Genomic DNA, 12938 nt, shown 5'->3' on the forward strand with positions numbered 1-12938 from the left:
ATAATAATATCACTAGTACAAATTAGAGAAAGGGCGATTTCTTACTTTTAATTTACGACCCTTCAGAAGTCGGTAATTCAGATTCACTTTTTATCAGCTTTTTCACACCACTAGAGTCAACAAAGTACACTAGACCACCAAAAGTCCAGGTAGAGTTGCCGTAAATCGATTTCGCTCCTTTAAAAATTCGCAGATTTACCGGAGTTAACAGTTCCGACACTAAATATGGACTATTTTTCAGTTTCCTTTTATTAAAATACACAAGGTCGCGCGCCCATTGTTGACAAAAATTAATAACCAGAGGCCTGGGCCGATCATTGGAATGTTTTGCATCCTTTCTGCCTAAGCGGTAACAATTGCTTATGTCGTTTTTTGATAAATTCACAGATAGTTTGTTACTTAATACATTTATTACAGAAGTATATACGTCATTAACTGAATCTTCCTTGAGTCCATGAAAAAGAAGAGAATGTTTGTTTGATTTAAGTTGAAAGTTGTCAATATGGCGCCTAATAATTTCTTGCTCCTTTTTTAACAGCATAACGTCAGTTTTTAATGAATCCAAGGAGTCATTTATGTTTCTTTCAAATAAGTTAAATGTTGCTAATAGGTTTTGATCCTCATTACTTAAGTCGACAGTAGAAGGCTTACCTCGTTGACTGAGTTGCGATTTAAAGGCTTCCATAGTTTTAGTAAATTCCGCCGCCATGTCTTCGACTCGAGCATTTAGGCTTGTTATTGTTACGGCTGGTTTTGGAGGCATCTTTACACAGGTCTTCTTTTCCACAGAAAAAAACGCACTTATGGGGAAATTAAATCAAAGAGAACTACACATTAAACGCAAAAATTCTGCGAATAACACTGAAATTTAACTAAAACAAGCAGAGAGCACGCACATGCGTCTACTCGATACACTGCACCATGCTCGACTCGATATACTATTACGGCATTTAAAAAAATCGACACGGGGTTTTATATCCAGTTTTTAAGCTGGATTACTACTATATCTCAAATATTTGATCAAATTCTTCTGAAAAATTACTGTTTTTCGTTCATATTATTCAATCTAATAACGCTGTTTTTATACTTAATATTTATATATAAATTCATAACAAATTTAAATAAACAGAGTTATTAAAATACAAATTAAGTAAATATTTTTTGCAGAAACATTGTTTTTTATTAACAAAACCCTTAGCCCTTCACCCACCCCAAACATTTGGCAAGTAAGAAATTCTTTTGAAATATCACCGTTTTACATCTATAATATTTAATTCTATATATCCACTGTTTTTGTATTAAATATTTATTAATATAAATATATATAATTATATCAAATTTAAATAAATAAATTGTATAATTAGATTAGATATTAACGACAAAAGCAGCTGTTATTCATGCGTATTATTTTGGATAATAATAATTTTTAAAAACAATTTTTTACTGGAAGGTTTTATGGGGTGGGTGGGGGTCTAAGGATATTGTTAATGAAAACGTTTTCTTTTGCAAGAAATAATTACCTTAGACGGAAAACTTTGTAATTTACTAAGAAAATTAAAAAAAATACCATGCAAAAAGATAATTTGATAAAAAATATACAAAGCTTTCCATGCTGTGTCTAAGTGATTAGAAATAAGCAATAATATAGAATAATATAAAATATAGTCAATTTTCTGTAACCTGAGAGAGTAAATTATTTAATTTTTTTTTAAAGCAATTATATGCAATAAAAACGTTTTTCATCAATATTGCCCTTAACCCCCCACCCACCCAAAATATTTTCCCAGTAAGAAATTCGTTTGAAACATCACCGTTTTTCGTCTATAAAAGCCAATCTAATAGCACTGTTTATGTATTAAAAATTTAATAATATACATATATTTAATTATATCAAATTTAAATAAACAATCTATGTTATTAGATTAGATATTAACGACGAAACCAGCTGTTATTTATGCGTATTATTTTGGAAAACAGTGATTTTTGAAAACAATTGCTTACTGGAAAGTTGTGTGGGGTGGGTGGGGGGTTAAGAGTAGGGTTTATAAAAAACGGTTTAATTGCAGAAAATAATTACCTTAAGGGAAAAACTTTGTAATTTACTAAGAAAATTTAAAAAAAATCAATTCAAAAAGAATAATTTGTTAAAAACTATACCAAGCTTTCTTTGCTATGTATAAGGAATAAAAAATAAAGAATAATATGGAATAATATAAATTATAGTTAATTATCTGTAACCTGAGAGAGTAAATTATTTAATAAATTATTTTATTTTCTTTTAAGTCAATTATTTTATGCAATAAAAACGTTTTTGATCAACAAAACCCTTACACCCCCCACCCACCCCAAACGATTTACCAGTTAAAAATTCTTCTGCAAAATTCCTGTTTTTTACCATGATATGCATGGACTAGAAAAATTCTTTTTTCATGTTATGCAGTATAATTGTTTTATACTATAAATTTTATTGTAATTTTGACTGCACGTTTTGAATTTTAATAGGTAAATGACCTCCTTAAAATAAGTCTATAGAAACATTTTGACACCCTATATATTAAAAATAAAAAAAACAAAACTAGTTCAAAGCCTTTCTTGAAAAAATGACTAAAATCCATTCACAACAAGTCAAAATAATGGAATTCTTAGAACAGGAGTGCCTGTAAGAAACAAAACAATTTGTCTTTTATTTCCCAACAACATATACTATCATCACTTTTGTTACACACTGCTGTACAATTTATTTTTTATTCACTTTCTTCATCCTAAAACCCTCGTTCCTTTAACCTGGCACAAGAAGTCATTACTAGACAATTGAAGTACCATTTTTCCATTTCTCCAACTTTCGATACAATCCACTTTTTCTCTTCTGACATACGTATCGAATTTTATCAAAACGCTTCACTATGATAAGTGTCATGGAACATAGAACAAACGCCTCTGATCTATAAGAACTAACAATCAAAAAGCATCTAGTAAACCAAAACAATAGAGCATATCTCAGTTACTTTAATCTCATAACCAGAAGAATAAGTGAGATAGAAAATGACTCCAATGACTAAGAGATGAAAAGACTTGATAGGTGGGAAAAGACTAAGAGGAGTAGAGAAATTTTAGGTGTTATCTTAACAAATCTAAGCACTTACCATATTATGCACTTTAACTAAAATTTAGAATGAAATAGGCCTTTAATTGTTCTCCTAATTTTCTTAGCACCTATTAATTAATTTCTGCTAATTATTCAAGCATTTATTGCTATTTTAACTAACATAGTTAAGGACCGTTTAGACGCAGTACATAAAATAGGACATTTTCGCGTCTATTGATTTTTCGCAACCCAGCTATGCACCGAGCTGCATTCGGCCGGATTTAGTAGTGCAATAGTGCAGTCCAAACTGGGGCACTAGAGAAGCTTGCGAGGGGTTCATCATCATTTTCAAAGAAGTTTCTATATTTTTTTATTATTTATTATAATAAGTTTAGAAATAGTGCTTCAATATTCTTAATTTACTAAAAGTGCATTATGAAGATGTGAAATATGTGTGTGAATTCTTTAAAGCGGTTTTAGGTGATAAGTGTTTGAGGTGTTTCCAGTGATATAGGATATCAGTGAAAATTGGATTGGGATAACACAAGGAGGAATATTTGTGATAAAACTAGTAAGAATATGTATAAAAATCATAAAGAGAATATTTTTTTTCCTTAAAAATTAGTTTAAAGTGTTCAATAAAATACAAACAAACCGATAAACAAAAAACTCCATTTTTCCTATTTATTATTTTACTATTACTTTTTCATTTTATTTTATGGTCTTGAGGGGTTGGCAATTAATTATCTCTAAAGTTGATTTTAGTGAATGATTAAATCGAAAATACAGATTCTGTAAGAATTTGTGGTGATAACTTTTGAGGAAACTTTTAACTATGGTATATTGTACACTATTCAAAGACGCTTATAAGATGCGTTTAATGGAATGGGCTTCTAAACAAATATATTAACCAGTAACAAAACATTGAATATTTAGTTATAATAAACCAGTATAAAACCTTTAACCTTAAAGTTACCGACTATTGACAAACTCTCCAGAGTGATTTTCCAACAAAAAGTAAGAAAAAACAGTGATTTTTCCAAAGAATTTTTTACTGGGCAAATGTTTGGGGTGGGTGGGGGGGGTAAGGGTTGTGTTGATAAAAAATAATGTTTTTGCAGAAAATATATCCGCAAGATTTAATTTATTAATACTGTTTATTTAAATTTGATATAATTTTACATATAAATATTAAGTATAAAAACAGCGTTACTAGATTGGATAATATGGATGAAAACAGTGATTTTTTAGAAGAATTTACAAATTTACTAATCGATTTTAAAAACTAGATATGTAATATCCTGGCATAAGAAAATTTGTTTTAAATGCCTGGAATATTAAAACAATGCAGGAAACATCTGGAAATTGCCGAAAATAATTTAAAAAATCTTAATGTTTTGAGAGATAAAAAGAAAATTTTAAAACAAAAACTTATCTTAAATTTTAAAATTAAAACAAAATTATTTAAAATATATGAAAAACACAAAAAATCACATCGAAGTACTGGAATAAATCGATATTTTATTCTATATGCCTGAAAAATTATAAAAATACTTGAAAAATATTAAAAATTGCGATGATTCTGGAATATAAAAATTAATAAAAACAAAACTGAAATTTCATCAACATTTAGAGAAATAAAATAGGGTATTTTACGTTTTACTTGAATGCCTTAAGTTTATTTGAGAAAAGTATGGATACAAAAACTATAGATTTTTTTATTACCTATAATTTTTTTTTAAAGCATTTTTCTTTCAGGCATTTATTTCCTACAAAAAAAAAACATTTTTTATCAAACCTACCCTTACCCCCCCACCCACCCCACACAACTTACCAGTAAAAACTCAAAATTCAAAAATCACTGTTTTCCAAAATAATACGCGTGAATAACAGCTGGTTTCGTCGTTAATATTCAATCTAATAACACAGTTTTATTAAATTTGATATAATTATACATATGTATATTAATAAATATTTAATACAAAAACAGCACTATTAAATTGAATATTATAATCAAAAAACAATGATTTTTCAAAGGAATTTCTTACTAAACAAATCTTTGGGGTGGGTGGGGGGGTAAGGGTAGGTTTAATAAAAAATGTTTTTTTTTGCAGAGAAAAAAACATTTTTTTCATGCATTGAACATACCCATACCCCCCCACCCACCCCACACAACTTACCAGTAAAAAGTCAAAGTTCAAAAATCATTGCTTTCCAAAATAATACGCGTGAATAACAGCTGGTTTCGTGGTTAATATCCAATCTATTAACACAGTTTGTTTAAATTTGATATAATTGTATATATGTATATTAATAAATATTTAATATAAAAACAGCGCTATTATATTGAATATTATAAACAAAAACAATGATTTTTCAAAATAATTTCTTACTGAACAAATGTTTGGGGTGGGTGGGGGGGTAAGGGTAGGCTTAATAAAAAAATGTTTTTTTTGCACGAAGAAAAAACATTTTTTCATGCATTGAATATACCCTTACCCCCCACCCACCCCACACAACTTACCAGTAAAGGGTCAAAGTTCAAAAATCATTGTTTTTCAAAATAATACGCATGAATAACAGCCGGTTTCGTCATTAATATCCAATCTAATAACACAGTTTTATTAAATTTGATATAATTATACATACGTATATTAATAAATATTTCATACAAAAACAGCGCTATTAAATTGAATATTATAATCAAAAAACAATGAGTTTTCAAAAGAATTTCTTACTGAACAAATATTTTCTGTGGGTGGGGAGTTAAGGGTAGGTTTGATAAAAAAAAATTTTTTGCAGTAAAAAAAATACATTTTTTCATGCATTCAACATACCCTTACCCTCCAACCCACCCCACACAACTTACCAATAAAAAGTCAAAGTTCAAAAATCATTGTTTTCCAAAATAATACGCATGTATATCAGCCGGTTTCGTCGTTAAAATCCAATCTAATAACATAGTTTGTTTAAATTTGATATAATTATATATATGTATATTTATAAATATTTAATACAAAAACAGTGCTATTATATTGAATAATATAAAGGAAAAACAGTGATTTTTCTAAAGAATTTTTTACTGGGCAAATGTTTGGGATGGGTGGGGGGCTAATGGTTGTGTTGATAAAAACAAATGTTTTTGCAGAAAATATATCTGTAATATTTAATTTATTAACACTCTTTATTTAAATTTGATATAATTTTATATATAAATATTAAGTATAAAAACAGCGTTACTAGATTGGATAATATGGACGAAAACAGTGATTTTTCAGAAGAATTTAATTCAATATTTTACGTTAAATTTAAAAAGTAGATATGTAATATTTTGGAATAAGAGATTTTATTTTAAATGCCTGGAATATTAAAACATCGCAAGAACCATCTGGAAATTGCTGAAAATTAGTCAAGAAAATCTGAAAATTTCGAGAAATAAAACCTAAAAACAAGAACTTATCCCAAAATTCTAAAATTAAAAGAAAAATTATTTAAAATGTTTGGAAGACACAAAAAATGACATCGAAGTACTGGAATAAATCGATATTTTATTCCATAGAAAAGCTGGAAAATATTGAAAATCACGACGATTCTGGAATTAAAAATTAAAAAAACAAAACTTAACTTATTACATAAAAATTAATATTTATTAAAATGATTAAAAGACGTAGAAAATAACCCTACAGTCTCGGAAAAAAAAAAGAATTTATTCAAAATGCCTGGTATAATACACTGCTCGGAAATCGGGAAAAGGTTTAAAATTTAATTCACAAAATTTAAAAATTCTTACTTTAAAAACTGAAAAAAATTACTTAATTTAAAACGCTAAGATTTAAAAAAATTCTACTTATTTGCAATAAAAGATGGCACAACTACTGCAATTTTTATAGCGATGCGCCTTGTTTTCGAGAAATAAAATAAAGCTTTTTTACGTTTTACTCTAAAACCTTAAGGATATAAGAGAAAAGTGTAGATACAAAAACTATAGATTTTTTTATCGCCTAAAATGTTCATGAAAATCATTTTTCTCTTAGGCAATTATTTCCTGCAAAAAACAACCTTTTTTATTAAACCTACCCTTACCCCCCCACCCGCCCGACACAACTTTTCAGTAAAAAATCAAAATTCAAAAATTATTATTTTCCAAAAAATTACGCATGAATAACAGCTGATTTCGTCGTTAATATCCAATCTAATAACACAGTTTTATTAAATTTGATATAATTATACATATGTATATTAATAAATATTTAATACAAAAACAGCGCTATTATATTAACTATTATAAACAAAAACAATGATTTTTCGAAAGAATTTATTACTGAACAAATGTTTGGGGTGGGTGGGGGGTATGGGAAGGTTTATTAAAAAATGAGTTTTTTTGCAGTAAAAAAACATTTTTTCATGCACTCAACATACCCTTACTCCCCACCCACCCCACACAACTTACCAGTAAAGAGTCAAAGTTCAAAAATGATTGTTTTCCAAAATAATACGCATGAATAACAGCCGGTTTCGTCGTTAATATCCAAATAACACAGTTTGTTTAATTTGATATAATTATATATATGTATATTTATAAATATTTAATGCAAAAACAGTGCTATTATATTGAATAATATAAAGGAAAAACAGTGATTTTTTCAAAGAATTTTTTACTGGGCAAATGTTTGGGGTGGGTGGGGGGGGTAAGGGTTGTGTTGATAAAAAATAATGTTTTTGCAGAAAATATATCCGCAAGATTTAATTTATTAATACTGTTTATTTAAATTTGATATAATTTTACATATAAATATTAAGTATTAAAACAGCGTTACTAGATTAGATAATATGGAGGAGAAGAGTGATTTTTTAGAAGAATTTAATTAAATATTTTAGATGTACTAATTGATTTTAAAAACTAGATATGTAATATCCTGGAATAAGAGAATTTATTTGAAATGCCTGGAATAATCAAACAATGCAGGAAACATCTGGAAATTGCCGAAAATTATTCAAAAAATCTCAAAATTTCGAAAGATAAAAAACTTATTCCAAAATTTTAAAATTAAAATAAAAATTATTTAAAATGTTTGAAAAAATACAAAAAATCACATCGAAGTACTGGAATAAATCGATATTTTATTCCATATGCCTAAAAAATTATAAAAATATTTGAAAAATATTAATAATTGCGATGATTCTGAAATTAAAAATTAAAAACAAAACTGAAATTTCTTCAACATTTAGAGAAACCCTATTTTAGGGTATTTTTACGTTTTACTTGAATACCTCAAGTTTATTTGAAAAACATAGATACAAAAATTACAGATTTTTTTATCACCTATAATTTTTTTAAAAAGCATTTTTCTTTCAGGCATTTATTTTCTGCAAAAAAAACATTTTTTATCAAACCTACCCTTACCCCCCCACCCACCCCACACAACTTACCAGTAAAAACTCAAAGTTCAAAAATCATTGTTTTCCAAAATAATACGCATGAATAACAGTTGATTTCGTCGTTAATATCTAATCTATTAACACAGTTTGTTTAAATTTGATATAATTATATATATGTATATTTATAAGTATTTAATACAAAAACAGTGCTATTATATTGAATATTATAAAGAAAAAACAGTGATTTTTCAAAAGAATTTAATTCAATATTTTATGTGTACTAATTAAGTATACTTAGGTGGAAAATTATAAAAATACTTGGAAAATGTTAAAAATTGCGATGATTCTGTAATTAAAAATTAATATATATATATTAATAGTTATCACAGTCGACGGCCCTAAGAAAATCATCACACATACCAACAACAACAGACTCGCAAGAATGGTTCTCTCTAAAACCTGATTGGTTAGGAATAATTATTTGATTCGTATCACAGAAGTTTAGCAACTGTTCTTTAACAACAACTTCTAAAACCTTCTCATATATTGGCACCGTATTTATTGGACGAAACTCATTATATAATTTTGTGTTATTTACCTTAGGAACAGGAATGATAGTTGTTAATTTCCAAGATTCTGGAAAAACACCATTGCTAACTGATGTGTTAATAACATCTAAAAGACGATTACAAACCGCATATCTACGTCACAAAGGACTTGCTTAGAGATGCCACATTCTCCCCCACCCACATTTTTAAGGTTTTTTACCATTTCCTTCATTAGGTAAAAGAGTTTTTCCACAGTTCTTTAGGGTTACTTTTATTTAAGTCTATTGTTTCTGCGTAAAATTTTTCTTTTTCTGTTCTTATTTTACTTACAATGATATTTCTTTTCCCTTTGTATTCTTGCTAATTATTTTCACTTCCACTCATAACAGCTCTTTTGTATAATAGATCCCTTTCACGCATCATTTCTCTTATTTCAGAAGTAATCCATTTTTTGTCGAGATATTTTGCATTTTGGGCTATCTTGACCCTGGGACACATTTCACACTTTACCAGTATGAAATTCTTCTAAAAAATCCCCGTTTTTCGTCTATAATTCTTAATTTATTAACACTGTTTTTGTATTAAATATTCATATATAAAAATCAAATAAACTAAATTTCCCAGAAAAATAAAGACTGTGACCCAATATATGTTATTTAAAATTGCAATAATTTGACATATAAATATTTAATACATAAACAGTGTTATTAGATTGGATATTATAAGCGAAATTATTCATAGGTACGTATTAGTTAGAAAAAACAGTGATTTTTCACAACAATTTCTTACTGGTAAACTATTAGGGGTGGGTGGGGGGTATATGGGTGGTGTTTTCGGAAAACGGTTTTTGTATTCTATAAAAAAATTATTTCTCAAAAACATCACCCTTACACCCCCCGCCCACCCCACATACTTTAGCAGTGAAAAATTTTTATGAAAAATCACTTTTTTTGTCTATAATCCTTAATTTATTAACACTGTTTTTGTATTAAATATTTATATATAAAAATTAAATAAACTTAATAACCCAGAGGAACATAGACTGTGACCCAATATATATTATTTAAATTTGCTATAGTTTAACATATAAATATTTAATACATAAACAATATTATTAGATTGGATATTATAAGCGAAATTATTCATAGGTACGTATTAGTTTGAAAAAAACAGTGATTTTTCACAAAAATTTCTTACTGGTAAACTATTAGGGGTGGGTGGGGGGTGTATGGGTGGTGTTTTCGAAAAACGGTTTCTATAAAAAAATTATTTTTCAAAAACATCACCCTTACACCCCCCGCCCACCCCACATACTTTAGCAGTGAAAAATTCTTATGAAAAATCACTTTTTTTGTCCATAATCCTTAATTTATTAACACTGTTTTTGTCTTAAAAATTTATATATAAAATTTAAATAAACTAAATAACCCAGAGGGACATAGACTGTGACCCAATATATATTATTTAAATTTGCCATAGTTTGACATATAAGTATTTAATACATAAACAGTGTTATTAGATTGGATATTATAAGCGAAATTATTCATAGGCAAGTATTAGTTTGAAAAAACAGTGATTTTTCACAAAAATTTCTTACTGGTAAACTATAAGGGGTGGGTGGGGGGTGTATGGGTGTTGTTTTCGAAAAACGGTTTCTATAAAAAAATTATTTTTCAAAACCATTACCCTTACACCCCCCGCCCACCCCACATACTTTACCAGTGAAAATTTCTTATGAAAAATCACCGTTTTTCGTCCATAATCCTTAATTTATTAACACTGTTTTTGTATTAAATATTTATATATAAAAATTAAATAAACTAAATAACCCAGAGGAACATAGACTGTGACCCAATGTGACCCTGTGTCGTGTTTTTGAAAAACGGTTTTTGTATTCTATAAAAAAATTATTTTTCAAAAACATAATCCTTACACCTCCCGCCCACCCCACATAATTTACTAGTGAAAAATTCTTGTGAAAAATCACTGTTTTTCGTCCATAATCCTTATTTTATTAACACTGTTCATTTAGATTTTATATAATTTTATATATAAATATTAAGCACAAAAACAGCGTTACTAGATTGGATAATATGGACGAAAACAGTGATTTTTCAGAAGAATTTAATTCAATATTTTAGGTGTACTAATTAAGTATACTTAGGTGGAAAATTATAAAAATACTTGGAAAATGTTAAAAATTGCGATGATTCTGTAATTAAAAATTAAAAGCAAAACTTTATCCTAAGCATTAAAATTTAAGGAAAAATTAATATTTATAAAAATAATTAAAAGACGTGGAAAATGACCCTACAGTCTAGGAAAAAAAGAGATTTTATTCCAAATGCCTGGAATAATACAATGCACAGAAATCCGGAAAATGTTTAAGATTTATTTCACAAAATTTAAATTCAACTTGTAAATTTACTTCAAAAACAAAAAAATATATTTAATACAAAATAAATAAAATTAAAAAAATATTTAATACAAAACCAGTGATTTTGCAAAGGAATTTCTTACAGAGCAATTGTTTGAGGTGTAGTATTCGAATTTAAAAACTAGATATGTAAAAATAATGTCAATTTTTTTAAATTCGAGAATAATCTCCTTTTTGTAAGCAAAATAGTATATAATATATACTGTTAAATAAATATACCTTGACCATATACGGTTGATAAATATACCAAAATCAAAATTTTACTAAAAAATACATTGAATAAACATATATTTAACAATAATAATATATGATCTGTTGCTGATTCATATGAACATTATGTCTTCGATGGTTAAAGTTTGTCCATATACTTTACTTAACATCCCGTAATATCCATAAGTTTTATACACACAAATCAAATACTTTTACAATATATATATAAAAATCACGAACATCACATATAGGAACAATATAAACCTTAAAAATACCATACTTTAAATAAAACTAGGGCATAGTTTTATAACATATTTGGATCCAACATTTTAGAATATTCTTCCAAATTGACTTATAGCACATTAAAATATTGTATTGCAATTATTGTGGTACAGATGTGTACTCGTCTAAGTATATGTTCTGCATGAAATTTTACATAATATATTACCTAATAGAAATCTTGTAATTCACATTTATATTTCAATATAAAATAACTTATACACCTAACATAATCTCAATTTTTGCCTTAAGAACTTCGTATTTCACCGTTTCCATTTTGTAACATATACGATATATATTCAAAAGCGTACATAGGTAATTGAATAAATTAGATTATAAAATAAAATAAAATCTTCTCATATGAATAATAATTAATCAAGTTCCGGCTTAATGGAATAAATTATTGCGCGTGTTTGTCAGGAGGGGGTCGTGATATATGCAAATATGTAGAAATGTCATTTAACCCCCTGTTACGGGAAAACTCTTCAGGCATTTGAAACTTTAAATGGTTTATTACACGATTTTCCCATTTCATTAATTAATATGCGCGTATATTCCGTTTGACAAAATATATATATTCTTCACGTTATGTGTTTAACTCAGGTGAACGAAACACTTTCAAATATTCAAATCAAATCACGAAAATTACCTGAATTAAATTGAAAATTACTTTAGCACCTTTGGATCCTAGTAAAGGTCAAAAATGTAAATAAACTTAATTTTTTCACCCCTCAAGAGGCTAATAATGAGATACTCTTTAGTCTCAGACTTAGCCACCCCGAGGTTCCCTAATTTCCTTTGTGGTGTCTATGTTTAGTTCTTTAAATGTCGAAACAATCCTAAGGTGTTAGAAATAGTGCTTAGGGGATGCCAGTTGCTCTGAAGAAGAAATATTGATTAATCTTGAGGGTGAAGGAGCAGTCAAAGTAGTCCTAATTCCTTTAAAAAAAAGTGTTCTACCTTAGAACATTGAATGCCTAAAATAAACGTAGCTGCAAAA

Source organism: Anthonomus grandis, chromosome 20 (assembly GCF_022605725.1).
Source record: "Anthonomus grandis grandis chromosome 20, icAntGran1.3, whole genome shotgun sequence".
NCBI classification, from domain to species: domain Eukaryota; kingdom Metazoa; phylum Arthropoda; class Insecta; order Coleoptera; family Curculionidae; genus Anthonomus; species Anthonomus grandis.